Genomic DNA, 24,799 nt, shown 5'->3' with positions numbered 1-24,799 from the left:
CCCACCCCCCAAAAGTCTCTAAAAAAGGGGCAAGGGACACTATGGGTGGATGCTGTCAACTTTTTGGGCCAGGGCATCATGCTCCTGGCGGAGCAAGGCGTGCTCTACGCGGAGCCCCTCCAACTGGTTGGAAAAGTGGTGGAGCTCCTGCTGGAGGCGGGACACCATCAGGGTACTGCGGCGCAGGCGTGCCTTCAATGCCTTGTAGGTGCAACGGCTGTGAGAGGAAGCTGTAGCTGTTGTCCTTGCTACTCGGCGGTGGCTTTTGGCTTTGGCAGCCCGGCTCAGTCTGGGTGGACCACTGTGCTGGGTGGCACTGGCAGCCCGTGGGGGAACGGAGGCCGATGCAGACGACGTAGTTGTTGTGGTCGACTGCACACTTTCTTCGTCCTCCAGGGCCACCAGCCGCCGATATTCGGCCACAGTGGCATCGATCCTCCGTTGCCGGGCCGCTCTAGCCAGCTCCTTCCTCCTTGTTCGTTTGGAAGGAGAACCTATATGAAGAAAGAAAGACATAGTCTGTAACCAATGCTCTTTAAGATTAACTCAATCATTCAGAAGAAATTTGTGTTGCACTACAACTAGCAACTTGCAAACGCATTACATAACTATTGAGGCCAGTATCTATCTAACCTCACACTTCTTCATCCTTGCTCTAACATTAGTGGGAGTTTAAGGAACAAATTCTACGAGCACTATGGACTTCCATTGGAGTCGACTATGAAAGTACACCAGTCTTATTCTTCTTCTTGTCTCTTGTTTTGGAAAATTGGTACGTTATCTTCTGCAAGCCGGCATAATGCCAGCGCAGTAAACTTGCACCCGAGAAAAAGAGACGCACGCCATGAGGAGTGACCTAGACTTGCGTTGCGTTACTGTTCCCGTCCAGTACATGCAGGTGGTGAAGCTCTTACTTTTCTATTACGGGTGGCACTGAGAATACTCTGTTACAACTCAAGGGCTACTGCTTAATTAATTTAACTTTCACCCTACAGTGGAAATGAGTACTAGAAATGGAAAATTGAAGAAGATAAATAATCTGATTATCTATCACTTCACATGGGATGTTTTTGCTTATATATGGGATGACTTTAGGTGCTTTGCTTTTTATTGAGTGACCAGTGATACATCCACACATGAATGACTGAGTACTACTAAACTTATTAAGAGAGGTAGGGAGTGGGCACCGTAATAACCGGATCTATGCAGTGCTTGCAATACAAACTACTGCTACTTATGATGGTAGTATTTGGACAAAATTAAAAGTTCTTTTCCTTGCCTTTCCTACACTGGAACGGACGTGCGGGTGCAGTGTTACATGCTCTTCAAAGTTACACTTAGTTCATCCACTGACCGTCTACTCTCTCTAGATCATGGGTACTCACAAACTTTCTCTCAGGGGCTACATTTACAGTGTAGTTTGGGGCCGAGGGCCGCACTAGTGGGGGCGGAGTCAGAGGGGGCGGGGCTAAAGCAAAACGATAACTTGTGACCATGAGGTTGCACACAGGTCCCTGCAGCAGATGCCCTCATCCACTGAGCCACCAGACCCAGCATTTACATACATCTCTCTCCCTCCTGCTCTCCCTCCTGCCCTCCCTCTCCATCTCTCTCTCCCTCCTGCCCTCCCTCTCCCTCCCCCTCTGTCATCTCACTGTGTGTGTGTCTATCTGTGTCAGCCTTCAGCCCGGGTTGAGACCGCTTCCTCAACGCGCACACACAGACAACAACACCAAAGTACTTAACAGGTCTTTAAAAGACCATTAACATATTATTGAGGCTTTGTTTGTTGTAGCGCCCCTGCTTCTCCACCCTGACAATCACTGCTTGCCCGGCCCCACAGAGCAGAGGCTTTGTTCTATTTCACCTCTTTGTGGCCTTGCATCTCCACTCTGCTCTGTGGGGGCCGGGGGAGCAGTGATTGTCTGCAAGGTCTGCGCACCGCCAAGGAAGGCTTGCCGGGCCACCACCGGCCCGCGGGCCGTACTATGAGTACCCCTGCTCTAGATACACATATGCTATCTAAGAGTCAGATAGTAGCATGATCCAGGTATATGGACACATACAGTTTCTGTGTCACCCACCCAGGCTGTTGTCCTTCCACCCATCATTGCTTCATCATTCACCCAGCCATGCATCTCATATTCTTGCCTTCCCAGCTAGTCTTCAATCTCAATAAGTAAGGAATATATAAGAGCTTACCTCTGGCCGCCACCACCACCGTCTCAACTCTCACAGCCGCCGCCTCCTCCCCTGAAGAATCGCCCTCCGCCACCGTGTCGAGCACCACCACCTCCACACTGCCCCCGCCACCAGATGTTCCACCTACAAAGTACATTTAAGAATGTTAGAATAAAGCACTCACTAGTCTTTGGTCTAGGAATGAAGACATGTGAAAACAATGTAATTTGTGACTGTCTACGTTAAAGTTAAAAAAAATGTCCCTTTTTCCAGGGAAGGTTGTCTTGCTGCACTTTTTGGCACAACTGATGAAGGCTGTTTTTTTAACACGCACCATTTTTCTCCACACAGACAGAAGATGGACTTCTAACAACAAGATCAAGTTGAAACCAGGTGAGAGCTCGGCTCGACCACAAGAAATGTCTTCAATTAATCGTCAGCACTAACCACTTTTCCATTATCAGTTAAACGTTTAGTTTTATTATGACTTCATTTTAATAAATGTGTTTACTTTTAATAAAGCTTTTAAACTTAAATACAATCTGTGTATTTTGGTCCAGACTAGAGTGACTGAGCAAAAGGTTTTGCAATTTTTGCAAGCATGAGTCCAGATAGAACACTTCAAAAGACATTATGGACAATCCCAGAGGACTGCACTAAGTTGATAGAGCTATTGCTGACTAGAATCATGGGAGTTTCACCAACCGTGCAATCTTAGTTAGCTACACAGACAGACTAATAAGAATAATCTAGTAATACCACAGGGAGTCATAGTAGAGGCAGGATAAGAATTTAGATACAGTCTACAAGAAGAGCAAAGACAATTTTGAAAAAAGTCAAATGAGGAACGCTAGGAAAAATAGGTACTAGTCTAAAATGAAAACTTACTGGGGCCAGCAGAGGAGCCCTCGCCTGCCCGATCCTGGCCCTGTTGAACAGCATCCGCCGCCTGCTGCTCCTGTGTCCTCCTCTCGCCCCTGGGGGGAGCTGACGTACAACATGAAAGAAAGAACAGAAAACATGGATGATTGTTGCTTGTCAATGTCAATCAAATCAAACATTTCAAAAGAACAATAACAAAATATTTCCGCGAAATTATATTGATTAGGGTTAGTTTTCATTTATTTGCGGACCTGTGACTTCGAAAGTCACGTAACTCACTAAACAAAGTACTGAAACGTTCACCTAGGACTGGCAGGCAGCAGTCCGCAGGCAAGACGCAAAGTGACAGACAAACTCCATTGTGATTTCAGTCAGATCAGTGACAACACTACCAGTTGCCTGCTACATTACCAGTCATTTAAATAGTCTAACTATCAATCCACCGCCACTATTTTTCTTATTGTCAGGGGTACAAAGGAAGGGGCAGATTTAAGCCCCTTGCGGCTCTTTTGCGCCGTTCTTGCGTGACTTTTGTGACGCAGCAGCTAAACAAAAAAGGGCGCCATGGTGCGGCGTATAATATTATAACAACGTGACGCATTTGGGAGATGCATCCCGTTATAAAGCCCTGCGCCATCAGGGGGCGTTCCGGCGCAAGGGAGGGCATTCCTGCGCTGGAACACATCCTAATAGTGGCTGAGGGAAATCTACAAAATTTCAATCAGTCACCTTTAGGACAATGATGCGTCACACAAACCCTGCACCTGCTTGAAGCAGACGTACGGCTTGACCCAGCATTGGGGAGATAGGGTACCCCAGAGCATTGCTGGAGCTGCGCCATCGTTGCGACGCAACTCCAGCAGTAAAGCTTCGGTGACGTTTTGGGCCCATGGTGCGCCGCATTGCAAATACGGCGCACCATGTTTGGTGGTGGTAGCGGGCCGCACAATTAATGGCGCATCCCTGCTACTTTGCAGGGATGCGACGGTAATTGCAATTCTGCCCCTTAGGGGCATACTTACTTACGCGTTCTGGCGCATCTCCAGAGATGCGCCAGATCAAATGCGTCACGCAAAACTACCCTTGCGACACGGCAGATGCGCCTCATTTACAATGCGGCGCTCCCTGGCGCAAGGGTAGGCACTTGCGTGACGCATCTCGTCACGTAAGAGCGGCGCATCGCTGGAGTCACGTCGCCAACGCAATGCAACTCCAGTAATGCTCAGGGCCACCCAATACTTAACATGCTGTGTCAGTCCTTTCGCCTGCTTCGAGCAGACATAAGGAATTGAATTGACGTAGCAGCGTCGCAGAAGTGCCTGCGTTAAATCTTGTAGATTTCACGCAGGCAATTTTGCGAGGCGCACAGCCGCCGGACCGCCCACCCTGCGTACTAGGAACGCACCCATTGTGGTGCAGGCCCATGGCTTTATAACGTGATGCATCTCCCTAGATGCGTCATGCTGTAAATGACTCGCAGGGATGAGGCACGTTTACGCCGCTGTTGCGTCACGCAAGGCAACGTAAACGTGGCGCAAGGGGCTTGTAAATGTAATCTGCCCCTTAGTGTCTAGCATTACGCAGTTCTGTAAAGTACACTCATACATAATAGTTACTCAGGCCAATGAGACCACGAAATAGAAAACAAATAAGCATAGTAGCAACGCCACTGAGAAGGAGAGCAGTGCACCTGAAATGCACAGAAGATTTTGAAATATAATTTAACTACAATGTAATAGTCATCATCGGCATTATTGGCTTGCTCCATGTAAAAAACAAATATTTGCAATACAACAACACAGAGCAGGAGAAAACATCATAGTAGTGAGTGATTAAATGGCTACTACTACTCACCAAGCCCGGGGATCTCCAAGCCGAGCTGGTCCAGCAGGTCGCGCTCGCGGTCCAGGAGGTCCGTCCAGCAATGGGTGACCTGGCTGTAGGTGCGCTGGACCCCGTAGAGGTGGGATATGGCCCAGCACACCTTCTCCCACCGCTTCCGGCACTCCCGCATGTTGTAGCCGCCGGCCGCGATCCTGCCGCCTCCCGCGATGGTCCTGGGCAGGCGGCGCTGGACGAAGTAGACCAGCGCGCCCACTTCCTCCGGGCTGAATATCTCCCGTCGCGTCACCTGCTCCCCCCTCAATCTCCCGCATGCTGTCCTGGCACTGGGTCCAGCACTACTCCCCGCCGCCGCTGCGGCCTTCAAGTGCCTGGGCAGCTTCACGGCGCCTGGCTTGACCATGGTCTGGGCAGGTAAGGTAGGAAGAAGTAGAAAATTAAGAAAGAATAGGATAGGGAAGAAGAAAAGAAAAGAGTTTAAAAAAGTAGTTTAAAAGTAAAGAAAAATAGCAGAAAAGACAAAAATATACAGCTAGGAAAAGAGAGGGATAGATAAGAAGCAAAATCGTAAAAAAAAAACTGAAAACAAGCAAAGGATGGCAAAGATACCAAGAGGATTAAACACCATGCCCAGACACAGGAAATGAATGAAAAACAAGATTTCACGAGCGCGAAAGTAAGTTTGCGCGAGATTTTCCTCGCGATCTTGTGCGAACCTCTAGATTTCCCGCGCGATCTCGTGCGAACCTCTACTCGCAATGCGCTTACTGCGCAAGATTATACATAGCGGGCGGAAACGGAAATACGTCACGCAAACAAAATGGCCGCACCCGTACTCGACCTTGGGGTAAATTCGCGTGTTGCGCTGCAAGCGGCTCGCGAATACTGCAAAAAAACTCGCGAAACAACAAGCCGCAAAAAAATAAAATGCTCATTCGCACGAATTGGCGGCTTCCGCGGTCGGTTTCGCACGACGCCGCGCCCCGCGAATAGCGCGAAAAAACCGAAAAACTATTTCAGCAAAAGCAAAAGCAACGAGCAGGTGCAAAAGGTCAACCTCATGATTTGTAACGATTCTCTGTAGTGCTTCCTGAGGGGGCCCTCCAGAATTCGGTTGCCTGCTTGCAACTATTGTGTGACCCTGCTCTGACCTTAACTGTATGCCACAAAGGTCCTGATTTACAGCTAAAGGAGCAGACAAGCAGGTGCCAGGCTGGAACTTGAAATTCTTTCAGTGACACATTAATTAGCCCCTAATTCATTATTGTCAGTTGGGGCAGGGCAGGTGTTGTTAATAAACTAACCCCAAATTAATTCATGTCAGTTCAAGCAGGGCAGGTGGGCTTGCTTTTCCCCCCCCCCATCTTCTACAGTGATGATGAACCAGAGGGTGACATTGATGTAACAGAGGGTGGCATGGGTCAAAGAGAGGGTGCCAGTGGTGAAACAGAGGGTGCTGGGAGGCTGTGATGATGAACCAGACGTAGAAACAACATAGTCGCGACCGTTGCGAGCCGACAAGTAAGTTCGCAATTGCGAACTAGTACCAAATCCCCGCGAACTGGCAGAAACCCTTGCGAACACAAAAAAAAAAAGAATCCGCAAATTTGCGGGAATTCGCGGATTTTGCAGATTGCGAGTTCGCAAATCCGCAAAATTCGCGAACGCGAGATCCGCAAAATTCGCCCATGCTTAGTTGGGAGGGGGTGACAGGCATCCCGGCCATATGTCTATGAACACACATTATTTAATTCAGGTAATTGATTACTTTACAGTGAATAAGATCAAAGCAGCAATCGATGTTAGATGCATAGAAAGCATTCAACATGGTTCAGTGGAACGTTCTTTTCTCTGCGCTAACCAAATTTGCTCCGCTCACCCCCAACACCCTAAGTTTATACAGACAATCAAACATTTATATTTTAATGCCAAGGCGTCTATAATAGTTAATGGAGAGTTAGCAGGGGTGATTTCTATCAGCCGCAGGACTCACCAGGGATGTCCCCTGTCTTCAATCCTATTTTCATTATTCATAGAACTCCTGGCCTATGCTCTCAGACGCAATCAGCCCATTCGAGCCCCTGTAGTGCACGCAGCAAAGTTGAAACTTTTTGTGGATGACATGGTTTTTTATTTGGCGTCAGACAAAGAAAATGTCACATGCGTTTTAGCTCAAATTAATGAATAAACAGAAATTGGAGGTATAAGATCAATCACTCAAAAACAGATGATTTGTTTTTTAATTACTCCCCAGGGGTATTACCAGTATTCATTCAGGCATATTAGTGTTTCACACCATTAAGATATTTAGGTATTTTTGGGACTTCTAAAATAGAGGATTTATTTGACCTTAATTTTAAAGCAACATTGAATAAAGTATCTATTATGGACTGTGTGACTTTTATTAAATGTGTATACTCCAGCTATTTCTATTCATTTTTTCGAATATTCTGATTAAGGTTCCTCAGACTTTTTTGACTCAGCTAATATGGAAATTAGACAGTTCCTATGGCAGGGGAAAAAGCCTAGACTGAAAATCGAAGCCCTACAGTTAGATTCAGAAGAGGGGGGGTTTAGTTCTGCCAAATATAATAAGCATTGGCATAACCATTAGGTCTCGCTTTTGGGACCTTAAAAGTATTTAGTTATGCAGCACAATATCCTTGGTGCATCAACATCAACTGTTGCATGGCTACACACTTATAAGGTCCCAAAGGCGAGACCTATTGGCTATGCCAATGCTTGTTTTTCCTGGCGGCCAACCAAAGCCTATAGAGGGGGAAACTAGAAAGATGTAAGTATCAAGCCAAACCTACAATGGAACTTTTCTAATACTGGCCCAACCTCAAAAGGAAAGAAGGGGGAGGGGTGGAGAATCTGCAGCAGCTAGATTATACACCATAAAAGGAGTTATCGATCACAGGGGATACTTCTTCCCCAGACACCTAATCTTAAGAAACTGTCTCAAAGAAGTACCCAACAGGCAGCCCTAAGAAGTGCCACTCAGACAAGAAAATCATGCAAAACTGGCCAGGCAAATGAGTTACTGCTCCTCTCCTGAGAAGCCAGACAGTTGTCGTCGACAAACACAAACACATGCCCCGTAGTTCCAGAGTCAGCCTTGACATGTTTAGCTGTTCGAATCGTTGTCTTTTTACAGAGCGAGCAGACCATCAAGACCAGTCAAAGGGCATTGCAGGGAGAGATTTGAGACTGTCTGTGGCAAGTTTGTAAGGCATATGGGTTGGTTTTCCGGGTGACTAGCTTCAATTGGGGATAAGTTGTCTACACGATTTACAGTAGGTTGCCAGAAACAGATGAGAAAAGCATATGGAATCTGTATTGCACCCACACGGATCAGAAGCTAAATGGAGCTAAAAATTACACACATTGATTAAAAAGCGCTTGTTGAAAATACATGCTTTAATCATAAACATTAACATTTAATTTTCATTAGGAGAAAACCCTTTGAAATATTAGAAATTATAATTTTTTCCAGGGATATAGATTTAAATCAAACTTTTTATTGCTCTTAAAGGAAAAAATATCTCTAATCTGACTTTCTGTATGTAAATGTTACAATATTCTTAAGTAAAGATATCATATTTTTCTGGCGTCATTCAAACAGTACTTGATAGGGAAGAAAAGGCAAGAGTTTTGGGGTGGGCAGAGGAAACAGATAAACGGAGAAAGACGAGTGTGTGTGCTTTAGACAGACAATGCCACAGCGAGCAAAAAAGAGACACGGGCAGAGGATACAGAGATGGAGAGAGAAAGTGTGAGATGAAGAAAGGATGAGAACATGAGAAAGTGAAAAGGACTAGAGTGAGGGACAGAGCCAGTGAAGGAAGGGGGGAATGAGAGAGAGAGAGAGAGAGAGAGAGAAAGGGGAAGACGAGAGAGACGGAATGCGTGCAAGAGAGAGTAATCCCAGGGTGATGAAGAGTGGAATTTCCGGAGTTTACAATTCTTCACCACACAGAGTAGATATACATCTCCTTGCTGCACTTTTTCAAGTCCATGATTGTTCCCAGTGGTCGAAGTGCGGGACAAAAGTAAGGGAACTGTGGGCGGAGACTCTGAGGGCAGGGACAACCCAAGGATTGGATCAGTGGGCGGAGTCAGTGGTGTGGCCAGAATGTGCCAAACATCCCAATTTTTAGTATTTGTTTGGCATTTCACCGACCAGTTACAGCTTATTGTGATATTTAATTCAACCAATAGATACACTTGATTATTTAAGGTTTAATAGGAGTTATTGACATTTAAATACATTCACAAAGTGGAATATATTTCCAATCACACAATGTCCCAAATACGATTTAACTTATAAACTGCAAGTAACAAAAGGATCTCTCTGACACAAGCAGTAACCTACTACCCTAGTTAACATTATGTGCACTTTGTGATCTGCATGGTACATGTTCTTTGCAGCAGGCACATTAAGCCTGTGCCCCCTTTCCAGGAGTCAGCCCTTCCACTAGACAAAACTCTGATCTCTCTCTAGGAAGAACATTAATCACCTAGGTTATCATGAGATTTTTATTGTTGCTGAAAGTAGCTGGAGGCTAGGAAGGAGGCAGAAAGTTTTTTTAAAACCATAATATACTTGCAAACACTACGCACCCACCCGAAATAGGTACCCAGTGTGGTCACACTGTTCGCACCGCCCTAACCTGCTCAAGGTTCATGTGACCTCAGTGACAGAGTCACAGTGATTGGATCACTGTTGCTCTAGAGTGTGATGCTTCGTAGGCCTGCCCACAAGGCTGGAGGTGAACTTCAGTATGGATTATGGTGGACAGGCCTTCAAGGTTAACCCACACTTGCCACTGCAAAGGTTCACCTGCTGGTGCTAAGACACCTGGGCTTCTAAGGTCTAGTGGGGCTTTGTAAGGTCTAGCATATGAATGTGCCCCCTGCGGAGAATGGTCTGGGGGACTGGTCATGAAGGCTGAACCCGGCTCCACAGTTCCAAATTCGACAGCTCCGGCCATAGTGCCACATCCTCTCCCCCACTGAACACCATACAGCCCCACTGAGAAAAACTCACACTGCCTTCAGCTACAACACAATTGTGCCCTGCTATAAACACCAGGATGCGACTTAATATGCTACCTGAAAAAAAAAGTAAAAGCAAATATTCATAAGGAGTGCAAGATTAAGTAAAGCATGTGAAATGTAAGCAGAAACAACATGGTTACCTTAATGATCTCTCACTCACTATTCAGAAATCTGCGAGTGGTATTACTTGAAAAGTTAACACCTTGGATGCTAAGGGGTTTTCCCCCTCCTGTGCTGACATTTGGTGATTGCCATTCTGCATGATGAGTTATCCTTGTCATCAGCACAGCTCAACCAGTGCATCATGACGAGCTACCCTTGTCATTAGCATTGAAGCGGTTAAGGACATGACTACAGGGCCCTGACGGGAACCGTTTCAATATCCATTGCTTAGATCCTTAAATAAACGTAAACAGTATGGTTTAAAAAGACCACAACCATAAACACAGAGGTACACATTTTGTTTTCCAGTCCACCCATCAACACGGGATTGCACTACATCCAGGAATGGTGCACTTCCCAACCTGGGGACAGCTCTGCTGTTCAAAGAAAGACTAGAAAAGAAAAGTAGCGCTTCACTGGAAAGTCTGTAAAGTGAGGCTGATGTGTTTGGGTGTGAATAAAACCAATCTGGCCACTTTGCAACCACTCTGTCTTGCTTTATTTATTTATATATTTATTTTGCATATTTTAAACCTTTTGAGGCTGCACTTTGGAATAGAAAAATGTCAGAAAAAGGGCATTTCCTGCAAGAATGTTTTTCCTTTTTTGAACCATTTCACAGGGAAGCAACTAAATGAAAGAAGGAAAGAGAGGTGGTGAACCGTTTCTTCAAGTCACGGTTTTCAGTAAGTGAGGAGCAAGACAGAAAGAGAGGGTGGGGGGTCAGCTGCCAGCACAGAAAAGAAGAGGACATTGTCTGTGTCTTCTCTGGACAGTAAGGAAGAGACAGAGTCCTTTTCCTTCTCTGCCGTCCCGATCGTCCACAAAAGCAACCACGCTCACACATGTTGCCCCCTCAGAAGTATTCTCTAGCCTCATTGCGTTACAGCCTTAAGAAAAGAGGAAGGAGGAGGGAGTGCAAGATACACAAGGCTTAATGAGCCTTGACAGAAACCCACATGGCGGCTGCGTGCACGTGCACGAGACCGCAAGCTTGAGGCCAGCAATAGCCTCTGGTAGCACTTTCAAAAGCCACTCACTACATTTTTTTTCAGGTTCAAATCTAAAAATGTATTATCAGGTGTCTTTACTTGATTGGCTTTCTAAATCCTCCTCAGCGAGTACACAGGAAGCCCATTGTTACTTACAGCTTATAGTGAGGGAGTCAGAGAAAGTGATTGCCGACTTTTTAAAGATTCCCAGGCTACCCAAGTAATCCAGATATAAGACTCCCCATGCTATTCTAGACCAGTTCCATAAAATATGGAAGGAATACAAACTTTTCTGGTTTCACTCCAGCTGAAATTGCCAGATTGTACCCCCTGGGGTCTATGTATATCTGCTGGTACATGTTCTTGGTCACGTCTGTGACAGCGTAGATTGGCAGACTTTTTTTTATAACATGGAATTCATTTAATAGCAGAGATTGGAAAATTTAAAAGCCAATTTAGATGCTCACTTTTTTATTAATTTCATTCAAATCAAACATTTCTGTTTGGGATATGTAACGGGAAATGAAGTTCTAGCAGATACTTTGGGAACAGTTTATTTTATCTTTCATGCAGGGGGTGGGGAATTTATATATATACTTCATCCAAAGAACAGAAAGGCTTTCGTGGCAGACCTTCTAATGTCAATAGAAACTGCTACTGGTTGTTGCTTAGATATTGCCCAGTGGATGTTTTATAATCAAATGAGTTATAGGGCTGTCAGAGCGTCCAACTTGAGAATGATGGCATTTTATAGCAAATGGATGCTATTATACCCATGCAAAACTCTATAAAATGTACCCAGTGTGAGTAGCTGGCTTCGTCTATGGTGTACACTTATGAAAGTGGGCACCTTGCATCAATCCTGAAAACCCTTATGGCGATTTTAGTGGTCGTAGACAACTGTAGAAAGCTCTTTCAGTGGTAGCTGTGGAGAGCAACCTTCAGGCTTAGTCCAGAAGCAGTTTGTTTCACCAGAGCATAATCTTAATGGTATCGATTATGTGAAAAAGACCCACACAGTGCATTTATAAAAATAGGTATTTATTATGAGACACTCAAACACATACAGATATCTCCTAGCTAATAATATACAAAATACTTTGCAATAGAAACAGGTAAGTAACACGAAATACACAGAGGTAACCACGGGGAGACCAAACCATATACTAAAATAGTGGTATGCGAACCACGACTCAAGACAAGACTATCCCCAGAAGACGTAGAAGGGCTGGGTACCCACGGAACCACCCAAGGTAAAGTAACTAGGAGCCCCACGGAGGCCGTGTGCAGAGTGGAAACATGATAGTGGGATAAATGCAAGTCACGGTTGCAATTTTAAAGAAGGAACCTTCCCAATAGACCATGAAAAAAGCCAGTGGAAGACAGAAGGTTGGAGAGCCACCCCACCCGTGGATACCTTAGGAACCAGGATACCTGCACTCTGGAAGCTGGGTGTATAGGTGTGAAGTGGCATTGGAAACCGCAGTCGAACCCAATGGAGGACTTCAGGAAGATGCAGCTGTGTGGACCAGGCGATGTAGTGGAAAACCAGGAGCTATGCATGAGCAGTCCCTTGTCGGATGTTGAAAGATGAGGGGTTGGTGTCTGGCAGGAGAACCAACAAGCCTTGGCAACTACAACCAAGTTGAAGTTGAAGAAGGAGCAATGTCAGGAACAGCAAGGTCCAGCAGACTCTCCACAAGCAGTGGAGTCAGGGCAGGCCCGAGAAATCAGGGGAGCTCAAAGAATTCAAAGATGACCTTCAAGAGGACCAATAAGCCGGAAGCACAGGAGTCGCAAGAGGACCTTGAGCAGCCCACCAAAGATGCGGAGCAAGTGATGCGGTGAGGACAAAGATCTTGGTCACTGGAGATGCTTGAGGTTGGGTCTACTTGGAGCCCGAAGATCTTGGTGGAAGGAAACCAACAAGCCTTTGCGACTGCAAAGTCAATGCGGTGCACAGGGGTTCGGTTCCTGCGGCTCGAACAAGGGATACTGGCCTCAAACTCGGTGAGAGGACACAGCAGGCCTCGAGGGATGAAGAACCACCACCTGTGTTGCTGAGCCTTTCAGGATCCCTGGGAGCCCAGGATCAGCAGACTGGTCAGCTTAGTTGCAGTGCCTGCAGATGCAGGGAAGAGGCTCTTTCACTTCTAGGGAGAGTCCTTCAGGTGTCTTGAATGCCCGTAAGAAAGGTTACTGTATGGTGCACAGGCAAGAACGTTGCAGCAGACTAGCAGGAGATCAGGAGCAGGAGGAGTCTTCCTGGCTGCAGCTTTGATGCCCAGATAGAAGTCCAGAGTGCACAGACAGTTGAAGAAGTGGTGTCTGAAATTAATCTAGTGACCCACCCACAGGTAAGCCCATAAATACCCTAAGGTTTGGACGATTCAAGAGCCTAAGGAGGGGCTGGACAAGGGGGAGGATACTCCCTGGTCCTTTGTCCAGTTTTGTGCCCGAGCGGGAGCCAACAGCTCCCTGAACTGGTTTGAACTGGACTTTGCATGGAGGGTACCAGGTGTGCCCTGCATGCAGACTGTGTGGCGCTGGCAAGCGCCTCCACTCTGCCCCAGTACACAAAATCCTATCTGGGAGGTGGTCACACCTCCCTGTGACAGGATACCTATTGTTCGGCCTTCCTCTGCCAGAGCTTGGCTCAGGAGCAGGAGGGCAGAAACATGTCTCTGGCCAGGAGCAACCCTAGCTTCTCGTCTGGGTCCCGAAGACTGGTACTGGGAGCACTGAGGGCCTCCCAAATGAGCTTTACAGTGCATGGAATCATACCTCCCACACCATTTAAGGTGTGGGGTATGATTACATCATGTTTGATACCAAACATTATAGGATTCATTACAGACAGTTTTGAGATTGTCACTGCATAATGACGCAGTACCCCTCGATATGTTATATGGCTGTCCCACTTACAACCCAGAAGAAGTCAACTCCATAGGCTGTAGGGGTGTCCTGCTCATGCAGGGGCACTCTCACACTTAGAACCGAGCACCCTGCATTCAGGATTGAAAGGCCTGCCTTAGGGGTGACTAATAGGTTTTAAGTGTAGTGACCTTAGAAATAGGTAAACCTATATCTTTCGTAAGTGGTGCTAGCACAAGGTAACACCAGCTGCAATGACAGGCCCATAGTTACAAATTGAGTAGTCGCCCATGGGTGGCATAATACATGCTTCAGCCCATGGGGGACCCCTTGGATACCTGTGCCCTGGGTACCTTAGTATCATATACTAGGGGCTGATAATGATGCACCAGTGTCCAATCTGGAATGTACCCAAGTACCTACTAAACCAATTTAGAGGAGAAAGCACAGAGACTGGGGTCCTGATTAGCAGGATCTCAGTCAGACTAGTCAGAAACAGCATTACATCAAGCAAAAAGTGGGGGTAACCATAAAAGCAGACCCTACTTTGCTTACAAATACTCTTGTTTAATTTTTGGAAGGACATTTTAGCTGAAATCAGCCAGGAGTTGCAGCTTAATCTACTCCCCGATCCTTATGCTGCTTTATTTGGTGTTATGTTGTCCACAAGTGAAATTACCATTGGACAACGTCAGATGGTAATCAGTTACACTTTGGTTGCAAGATCATTGGTACTGGCTAATTGGAAATCTGATGTGGTTCACACAATTTTTCAATGGATTCAAAAGATGCAAAGGGTGTATACTCGAGAGGTTTTACATGCAAAAAAGTGGGTTCAATAGCTAAAGTAAGCAGGATATAGAAAAATTGGGAGTCAAACCTAGCAACCTTGGATAATATTGGGGAGAACAGCATTATTATGAATGGCAGAAATGATCCAAGCGTTTAAAGTAGTTGATGCTATTTAATACATTTGCACTTTATAGAGAGATAATCATGTTGTGAGAACGGGATCAAATAGGAAGAATCTGAAATTTGAATAGGGGTGAGGTAGGGATAGAGGAGGTAGACTTTTCGAATACTTTGTTAACGTTGTTTATTCAAAAGGGGACCTACTTTATAACAATGAATTTTTATTTGATTTTGTGATATTGCAATAATGAACCATCATTTATGTGAAGTATAAGCTGTATTCTGTATGTGCTACATTGGTGCAAAAAAAGAAAAAGAAAAAATGGACAGACAAAAGGTGTTTGGCAAAAACAGGAATACGTTGGTTTAATTAAACGCAGTGGCCAGGAGGGAGAGCATCGACAGAGTAGCATCTGAAGACCGTCTCAATGTACAGAAGTTTTGGCAGATCATATATATAGTTCGTGAGGCAGATTTAACATTCTTAACATGTGTGTCCAAGCCTAGTCATAAATTAGAAGTACAACCATCTGATAACGGGGACACAGGTGGCTCTTGGCCTCGGGGAGAGCTTGTGTGGGCCAGTGTGTATGTCCAGTTGTCCGGCATGGGGAATGCATGACCACTACATGTGGTGTGTGTGCTGTGTCTTAAATGGCTGAGTGTTCCTAACTACATATTGCATCTAACTTTATGGTATTCTGGGAACGTGAGCTTTTAGCCAAACGTGTTTTATTGGGACCAACTTCCTAAGACCGGTTTGTGGTGTATCTGCCTATATGTGGGACCGATCAGGGTTTTCCCTGGTTGCATGTTTGTCTTCAGGCTGAATGTAACCCCACCTGTGACCTATCAATTGGAAGGCCTGGGCTTGGGTCGCAGGACCTGTCTGACCACATATATCTGACTTCGGGTTGATGGGGGGTCATCTTGGGTGAATTAGACAGCATTGATATGAGTTTGCTATTGCGTGTGCATAGAACATGACTATCATTGATATCCTATTTACTAACATTCTCATTATTATGCATACGGTTTTCATAGGGTACATCAACATTGCTTTTACTAGTTTTGACATTATTAAGCGGGCAAGCGGGCATAGTTTATGGCGTACATCGACATTGCATTTATCGGTATTGCCGCTGTTATGCCTGACATATCATGGTGTACATTGATATCGCATTCACTGATATTAACACTTTGCTCTTTAGCATGATCGATGTAAAAGCTCAGTGCTCTTTTGTGGTTCAAGTAATGGAATCCTCCTTATAGAGGAGAGGCAAAGCATAGAATATCAGCATGGTGATGGAGTGACTGACCTGGAACAGCTTCACAACGTTCTGCAATAAGGATGCTCATGTCCGCACAACCAACTTGCCTATTAAAAAGTGGTGTATGGTGGAGTAATGCAGAGAGCCTGCATCTCCTCACTTGTCACGTCGATGTTATGGTAATGAGGAACAATGTTTTGAGGATAAGAGAAACCTCATGCCATCTCCGGATGTAACTGTCACTTGTGATCCACCACACTGTTGCTGAGCTTGTCTGCCCTTGCTTTCAAATATTCTACCAGATGGTTCACCACCAGAAAAATCAACTGATGGTCCAGCCATTTCCAGTGCATAGCGCCTCCTGGCACAGGGCCGGGGACCATATTCCTCCCTGCTTGTTGCAATACCACATGACAGTGGTGTGGTCAATAAGCACCTGTACCAACCTCCCCTTGATGGACATGAAGAAGGATTTCAATGCCAATTGGGTAGCTAGCAGTTCCAGGAGGTACATATAGAGCAGGCCTCTGCCGGAGACCAGAGGCCCCTGATCTCCCACCTCTCTTGTTAGCCACACAAACCCTAGAATGCACAACTGTTCGCTCCGGGTCGGAAGGAGCTGCAGCTGAGCCAATCTTGGTCCAGTAGCCACCACTGAAGATTGTTTGCAATCTCCTCCGAAATGAAGGGGAGTGTCTTAGGAGTCAAGTGTGACTTCAGCACGTTGATAGTGAACCCTGAATAGGACATGAGGTTCGTCATAGTCTGGAGGCGGTTGAAGACTGCCTAAGGTGAGCCAGTCTTCAAGAGTTGGTCGTCGGGGTATGGGAAGGCTGGGACCCCCTGAAGATGTGCTACCACCACCATCCTCACTTTCGTGAACACCCGAGGTAAATGGTGAAATCAAAGGGGAACACAGTGAACTAAAAATTCTCCTGTCCCACATGAACCGCAAGTAGTGCTGGTGTGCCTACATTACGAACTAGGTATCCTGCATGTCCAACGCCACCATCCAGTCTCCAGGGTGGAGGGCAGGCGAGACCAGCCAGAGCAAGCATCTTGAATTTTTCCTTTCAGAGGAAGTTGTTAAGAGTGCAGGTCTAAAATCGGATGAAGGTCTCTGGCATTCCTTGGCACCAGGAAGTAGCAACCACAACCTACTTCTGATGCAGGCACCCTCTTGATAGCCCCCTTATCAAATTTTAAAATTGTACATTGATAAACAGTATTGTATCGTTCTTATTAATTTTTATAACAATATTCCTGTAACAGAAATGAACAAAGTTATTAGGCAGTTTCTGGTGGACTTGTCAGCCATCCAAAATAATATATCTAAAGTACTTTGTGTAATTTGGGGAGGTGACTTTAATGTGAATCCTTGTAGTCAAGCATATGGTGGACATTGTGGCCTCTCACATGATGATGATCTAGACATCTCCCATTTCTCACATTCACATATTGGAGAAATGCTAAATACAGTTAAATATTTCTTGGATTTAGGCTTTGGTAATAATTTGTGCTCACCGCCTATCCTCTTTAGTAGTACATTTAATGGTCGAGGCGCTCACAGGATTCCACCCGTGCCACGCTTTGGGGGAAACACTCACCTTGGCCCCCTCGACCTGCGGATCCCTGCTGCCTGCTGTGTCCCCCCTCCTGCCGCCGTAGCACACCATCTCGTGGCTGCTGAGCGGAGGGAGGACTTCAACTTCCGGGATCCTTTGCGGCCAATTCTGCGACCAGAGGCGCATATAAGTGAGGAGAGCCCCGACGGAGCGGGCGCTCACAGAATTCCACCCGTGCCACGCTTTGGGGGAAAGACTCACCTTGGCCCCCTCGACCTGCGGATCCCTGCTGCCTGCTGTGTCCCCCTCCCGCCGCCGCAGCACACCATCTCGCGGCTGCTGAGCGGAGGGAGGACTTACACTCCCGGGATCCTTTGCAGCCAATTCTGCGACCCGGTGGCGCATATAAGTGAGGAAAACCCAGATGGAGCGGGCGCTCACAGGATTCCACCCGTGCCACGCTTTGGGGGAAACACTCCCCTTGGCCCCCTCAACCTGCAGATCCCTGCTGCCTGCTGTGTCCCCCCTCCCGCCGCCGCAGCACACCATCTCGCGGCCGCTGAGCGGAGGGAGGACTTCAACTCCCGGGATCCTTTGCGGCCAATTCTGCGACCGGAGGCGCATATAAGTGAGGAGAGCCCCCGCGTCGCGGGACCGCGCGCGGGCTAAGCCCGGGCAAAGGGCGGGCCGTCTGTGGCCGTCCGGGGCTGGACAAGTCTGGGCTGGGCCACCCCCCTAAATATTATCAGTAGGTGAGTGCTACTTCTATACAATGGGGAAATGCCCGGTCATACCTGGTCCAAAACCATCAACCGTGCCCACCATCAAAAGTATGCTTGAGGAAGCAGTAAATATGGTTAGCAACGAGATTGAGCTAGCAGAAAGACGGCTCTCCATAAGTCTACCAGGAGCGATCTGCCACCAAGCAGGCACAGCAGATTATGCCAATAATCCCCCACCTTTCCCTTTGTCTTCTGAAGTTTTGATCACCATCCCCAGTCAACGAGACATGTCATCCACAGGGTTGGTGCCCGTAACTGAAAACATTGTTTCTGATGCTGATTTAATTGCCATAGCATCACAACCAGGGTCCAATATGGATATTAATGTCAGCAGTGGGGACCTGTCTCATGTCACTTCGTCAGTAGGAGGTAAGAGGAAGAGGGGGGCGACTAAACCTACTGACTGCAAAAGGAAACAGCCGGCTCGCTCAAAAACCCAACCAAACCCGCAAAGTATGTGGAAGCATGGCCCAATCGTTAAAACATCAGGGGCAACAGAGCTAACAACTAATAACACAGTGGACTTGCCTGCTGTCAATGGTAGCTATTCGGTACATACACAAACTGACTATATGATAACGTGTATGCACGGTAGATCAGAGGACCTTCCTATTGATCCTGTAATAGACTCTGTCTATGACCGATTGAAAGGGTTGATTGACAAACAATTTAATGCTTTATTCAAGCGGTTGGACAGACTAGAAAGTATTGTTAAAAATCCAACAAAAATTAGCAGTAGTGCAATCACTGTTAACAAAACAGCGGGGGGATAAGTCAGTTGGGAGCATCTGAATATGCTGCTTTACAGCCGAGGGGCACCTGTCAAACTCCCACTGTCAATGTTGTTTGTGAAAAATGTTGTATTTCGAAGGAAGGTTGCCCCCCCGAAGTCTACTTTAGCCTCGGTGCCAACCCTAAATTTAGCTACAGATGGTGGACGGCTAAGTTGTAGTTCAAGTAGTAATAGTAATAGTCAACCACAGAAGTGGGCATCTGCACCCTCTGTTCTATCTGCCACCGCGCCTACAGGAGGAACAACAGGCCCTACAGACGATTTTATCGCGGCTAAAGATGTGTTTAACTTACCACCAGAAGCTTGCCCCTACGCTATAATTTTAGCTGGTGCCCCCACATTGAGGAGAGGTCATTCAGAATCTTGGGACTAACTCAAAAACAAGAGCCTAGACTGGTTAACAAAATATAAAGGCTTAGGGGTGGAATACACCAACGACATTTTAATGGTGAGATGCGTAGGTTGGGTGGGGAATTCTGAAAAAAACATTCCAGGCGATTGTATAATCATTAATTTTATACGCCCCCTTATGGTGAAATGGTTGTTGCAGACGCGTGTTAGTCATATTACTGTCCCCACACATATTCAACTCTTACCTCTGGGTTTCTTTTATAAACCACCAACAGGCCATCGTTCACAGGCGATGCCAATATGGACCACACAGAATAGGCCAACACGCTCTCCTAGCCTAGAGGGTTCCAGTAACATCTTTCCACCAACCCTGAATTTACAGAACAGGTTTGCCGCACTGTCTAGTTTGGAGAGTCAAGATTGACTCACGAACAATCATTTCCTTAATATACCTGAGCCAGCTGACCCTGTAAGAACAAGTATTGTTCCGAGTAAATCTATAACTTCAGAGTCTAATTTGAAAGTATTGAGTTGGAACATAGCAGGTCTAGGATCTAAGTTGAATTGTATAGAGTGGGTTGACCTGGTTAGTGCCTACGATATCCTGATGTTTCAGGAGACGTGGTGTACAAAAGGAATGTTGCTGGAGGGGCTTGTGTGTTTAAATAAGATTGTAGACAGACCACAAATAGGCTGACCGTGTGGGGGACTGTCCATGTAGTTGAAAAGATCGGCCAGGGGAGCATAAAAAGTGTAACAACAAACAACGCTAACTTTCAAGCTACCATCTACACACCGAGGTGTCGATTTGTTTTATAAATTTTTATAACAATGATTTTATGTCACGCCCAAACAGTAATTTTAATAACTTGTTCGAATTTCTAGATGGGCTGAGCGACGTGCAGAGGTATGGCAAAATAGATGGCATACTCTTAGCAGGGGATTTTAATGCATGAATGCACAGGGATATGGTAATATCCCTATTACCCCAGTTGGAGTGACCCCATGCAGAAGAGGGGAGGAACTTTGTAATTTTGTATCACAGAGAAATATGATTAATACTATGGAAAAAGCAGGTGTGCACCTGAGTGTGGGGCCGTTGCCTACCTACAGAGGTCGCGGAAGCATTTTGCCGGAATTTATACTGTCCCCTTAACATCAACTATTAATATTTTCGGCAGTCAAGTTATAAATGTCACCATAACTATAGCCGAGGTACAAGAGGCGTTATTTCAAAGTATGGGGAAAAAAAGCGCCAGGTCCAGATGGATTATCCATCGACCTCATCAAACAGGAGCCGGACTTATGGGCCCCCATTTTTAAAAAAGGGGATCGAGCCAATCCCAGCTGCTAGCGTCCCATTTCTCTAATTGATAACACCTTGAAGATCCTGGGTAGGGTAGTTTTTAATAGAATCAGTCTAGGGGCGGAAGATAATTCAATTTTAAACTGTTGTCAGCTGGGCTTCAGAAGTAACATCGGAACTGTTGAACAGTGCTTAAATTTGATATTTCATTTTAGGGAAATACGTGGTCGCAAAAAAAGCTCCTTTTTATTTAGGTTTTATGGATTTATCCTCCGCATTTGATTTTGTCAACAGATCATGGTTATGGGAAATTCTTTTAAATTATGGTTTGGATGAGGCACTGGTTTGTTTTTTGGCTTACCTCCATAGGGATTTGAAGGCACGGGTGAGGATAAATAAAGACGGGGTAGTTTCTGGGGACATCAACATTGGCCGCGGGGTCAGACAAGGTTGTGTTCTGGCCCCGCTGCTTTTTATCCTTTACATTAATGAATTACACAACTCCCTGTCAAAAACGTCTAAGGATGTCCCAAAGATCAATGGTAAATTATTGCCCGTGCTTTTATATGCAGATGATGCGGTCCTCATGGGACTTAAACCAAATGCACTGCGCACTTTAGTCAAGGGATTTGTGTCATTTATGGCGGATCTTGGGTTATGTACAAATTTAAAAAAATCTTTTATCATGAGTTGCGGCCCTAAAAAACACTGTATCAAATCCATCTCAGTGGGTATTGAATCGTTGACATGCACTAGCACTTTTCCCTATCTGGGTCTAGTCTTTTCAGACTCCGGATCCTGGAAAGCCCATACTGTCCACAGTAGATGTAAATTAACTAAGGCAATAAATTCTATAATCAGTCTTCGACAACCGAAATATTCTGAGGTGGTGGTCCCGCTGCTCCAGATATATAAATCTCAATGCGTACCGACCCCCACCTATGGGGCCGAGGTTTGGGGGCCCGCCAATTGTAGCTGGATTCAAAGTGTAGAAAATAGGTTCTGCAGAAAAATTCTTGGCACACTTATATCGGCCCCAGCTATATTATCCACAATTAATTGAATACACGATATGTGGAGGATTTTATCAAATCTCGCCCAGCTATATTTTGGGTGAAAATATGGCAAAACCCAGCGGCAACCTTGACCAGAGATATAATTAATGATTGCCTTAAGTGTGAAAGAGGTGGCACTATACCCTGGCTAGCTGCAGTAAAAGAGAGCTTAGCCAGTGTAGATATGGTGAATATCTTTATTAATCAAGCAGAAGGAATAAATATAAAATCAGTCAGGGGGGCACTTTATGATTTGTACCATAAAAAAAGACAAGTTACTGAGCACAAAAAACCAACTGTTGCCAGATATTTGCCCCTCTTGGATTCACCTGGTCTCCAACATACTACGCCACAATCTTACCTAAGAAAGTATATGGGCAGATGGAAAAGGAGCCTACTCTATCGCTTTAAGGATGGAAGCATTAAATATTCTCTTTGCTTCCCTATAGGTTTTAACAAAAACCTAGAGCAACTGACCTGCCCATGTGGAGTTGGATGTAAACAAATCTTGTTACACTTTCTGTTTTTTTTTTAATTTTTATGTAATCTACACCAAATGGTATTTGGCACCATATTTTAAAGCTCGGGGTATAATGGATTTTAGATTTGCATATCTCAAATTATTAAAATTAGGGAATTATGTCTTGATTTTTAGAGTAAGTTCATTTGTTCAAACTGCTGTACGTTCTCGAGGTTCAATGACCGAATCTTAACATGGCCTCTATTATACGTTTCCACATATTTTTACGCTGCGTATGGTGACCATTTGTATATTGATGCCACGACCTACAGAGAATACACTGTGGATTCTGTAGATTTATGTTCTTATAAGTAGCTATTGCAGATATGGTGTAGATTCATTTCTCTATCATGAAGTCTGTACAGAAATTAATGCATTTTATCCTTTATGCACGATTACATAATCGTTTTTATGGGCCCATTTAAGTGTTTTTATTGTATTTTTATGTAAATTATCGCTGCTGTAGCACAAATCCATTTGTACTATGATGCTTCATTGTCCATCTGCAATTTGCACAAATCCTAATGCTCCTAAATGTCATCGCTGTAGTTGCACAAAAATCATTTGTACTATGAAGTTTCATCGTCTACTATTGCACCTTATTGTTATCCGTTGATTTGTACAAACCGTCTAGGTTTTAGATCTGTAATTTGCACAAATGTCATTAATGATGCTAATTGTTATCATAGTAATGTATATTTGATTTAATTTTATTTCATCTGTTTGGGGGTGACGATTTGTACTTTTATGGGTATTCTTTTTCCGAACAAAGATTATTCAATTCAATTCAATTTAATGGTCAAGGGTTGTCCTCAGTAGACTTTTTTCTAATTTCAAATAGATATGCGGATAGAATTTCTAACTTTAAAACCCATACAGTAGCTTTTAGTGATCATTTTACGATCAGTTCAGTTTTATGTTAGACTTGCCGACTAAGGTGGCATCCCTTGGACACTTACCTACAGAGCCACTAAGAGACATTGTTATAAATAGGACTAACGGATACTCTATTAGCTGGGCGGGAGTGGATACCTTCCAATTAACCAAGACACTTCTAGTCAATTATGATCTAGAGTTTCAGACCTGCATAGATAAGAGGGCAGCAGATGTAGATATCCGTAATTCCTTTAAAAAATCTTGAAGGCTATTGAAACAAACCTAATGACAAAATCAAAAAGCACCTCCAATAGCAGGTCGCGTTGGTTTGACACTCAGTGTAATAAGTCGTACGCTGCCCTGATATCGGCCTTCCATAAGCCGACTAGAGATCGGGATGAAATAAAATGTGCAAGGCTGGCATATAAAACATCCCTTAAAGTATTTAAAGAGGCCATTCGAACTGAATTGTGGCAGGCACTTAGGCAAGCCTCCGTCTAAAAGGACATGAAAGGCTTTGGAAGGCCGTGAATGCACGGTTCTTGGCCCCCGAAACACTCCCCTAGTTTTGAAAATACAATTGGGGAGGATCAATGGGTGTCCCATTTTTCTAGACTACATGGCAGTGGCTCTGTACCCACCACTGGCCTGGGCCCTTTTAGCCATCTCCCAATCCGCGACGATTTTGAGGTGGATGAGGTGATTTAGGCTATAAACGCTAGTGCTGGGAACAAAGCTCTGGGCCGAGATTGTGTACCCGTGGACCTTTTCAAATCCTGCCCTAAGTTGTGGGGTCCACTTTTAACATTAGTCCTAAGGGCATGCTGTGTTAATAATAATAATAATAAGCATTTATTAAGCGCCTGGCTGCACAAAACTGTGTGTCCCCGCGCTGACTGCAAATGCTAACCATCAAGAAGACCAAGGGTCAGGCAAACGGAATTAAGTTTTGGGAAATAAATGAGTTTTAAGTCTAGCTCTGAACCTTGTTTCAGATGGCTCCATCCGCAACTGGATTGGCAAGGCATTCCAGAGCTTGGTGGCCAAATAGCGGAAGGATTTTCCTCCCATTTTAGCTTTAGTGATGCGGGGGATTTTAAATAGCATCGTGCCTGCTGATCTAAGATCTTTAATCGGCCTATGGATGGTGATGAGGCCTCTTAGATAGCTAGGGCCTTTATTTTGGGCAATGCGATGTGCGTAGCAGAGAGTTTTAAATATAATTCTCTCTTTTACAGGGAGCCAGTGAAGCTTGGCAAGCGCATTTTTCGTGGATGCTCTCCGAGGGAGACCGAGCACCAGTCGTGCTGCAGAGTTCTGTATGCATTGTAACTGATGCAGACTCTTTTGATTAAGGCCAAGTAGGAGAGC

This window comes from Lissotriton vulgaris, chromosome 3_1 (genome assembly GCF_964263255.1).
Source record: "Lissotriton vulgaris chromosome 3_1, aLisVul1.2, whole genome shotgun sequence".
In the NCBI taxonomy this organism is placed as follows: Eukaryota; Metazoa; Chordata; class Amphibia; order Caudata; family Salamandridae; genus Lissotriton; species Lissotriton vulgaris.
This window is presented reverse-complemented; position numbering follows the sequence as displayed.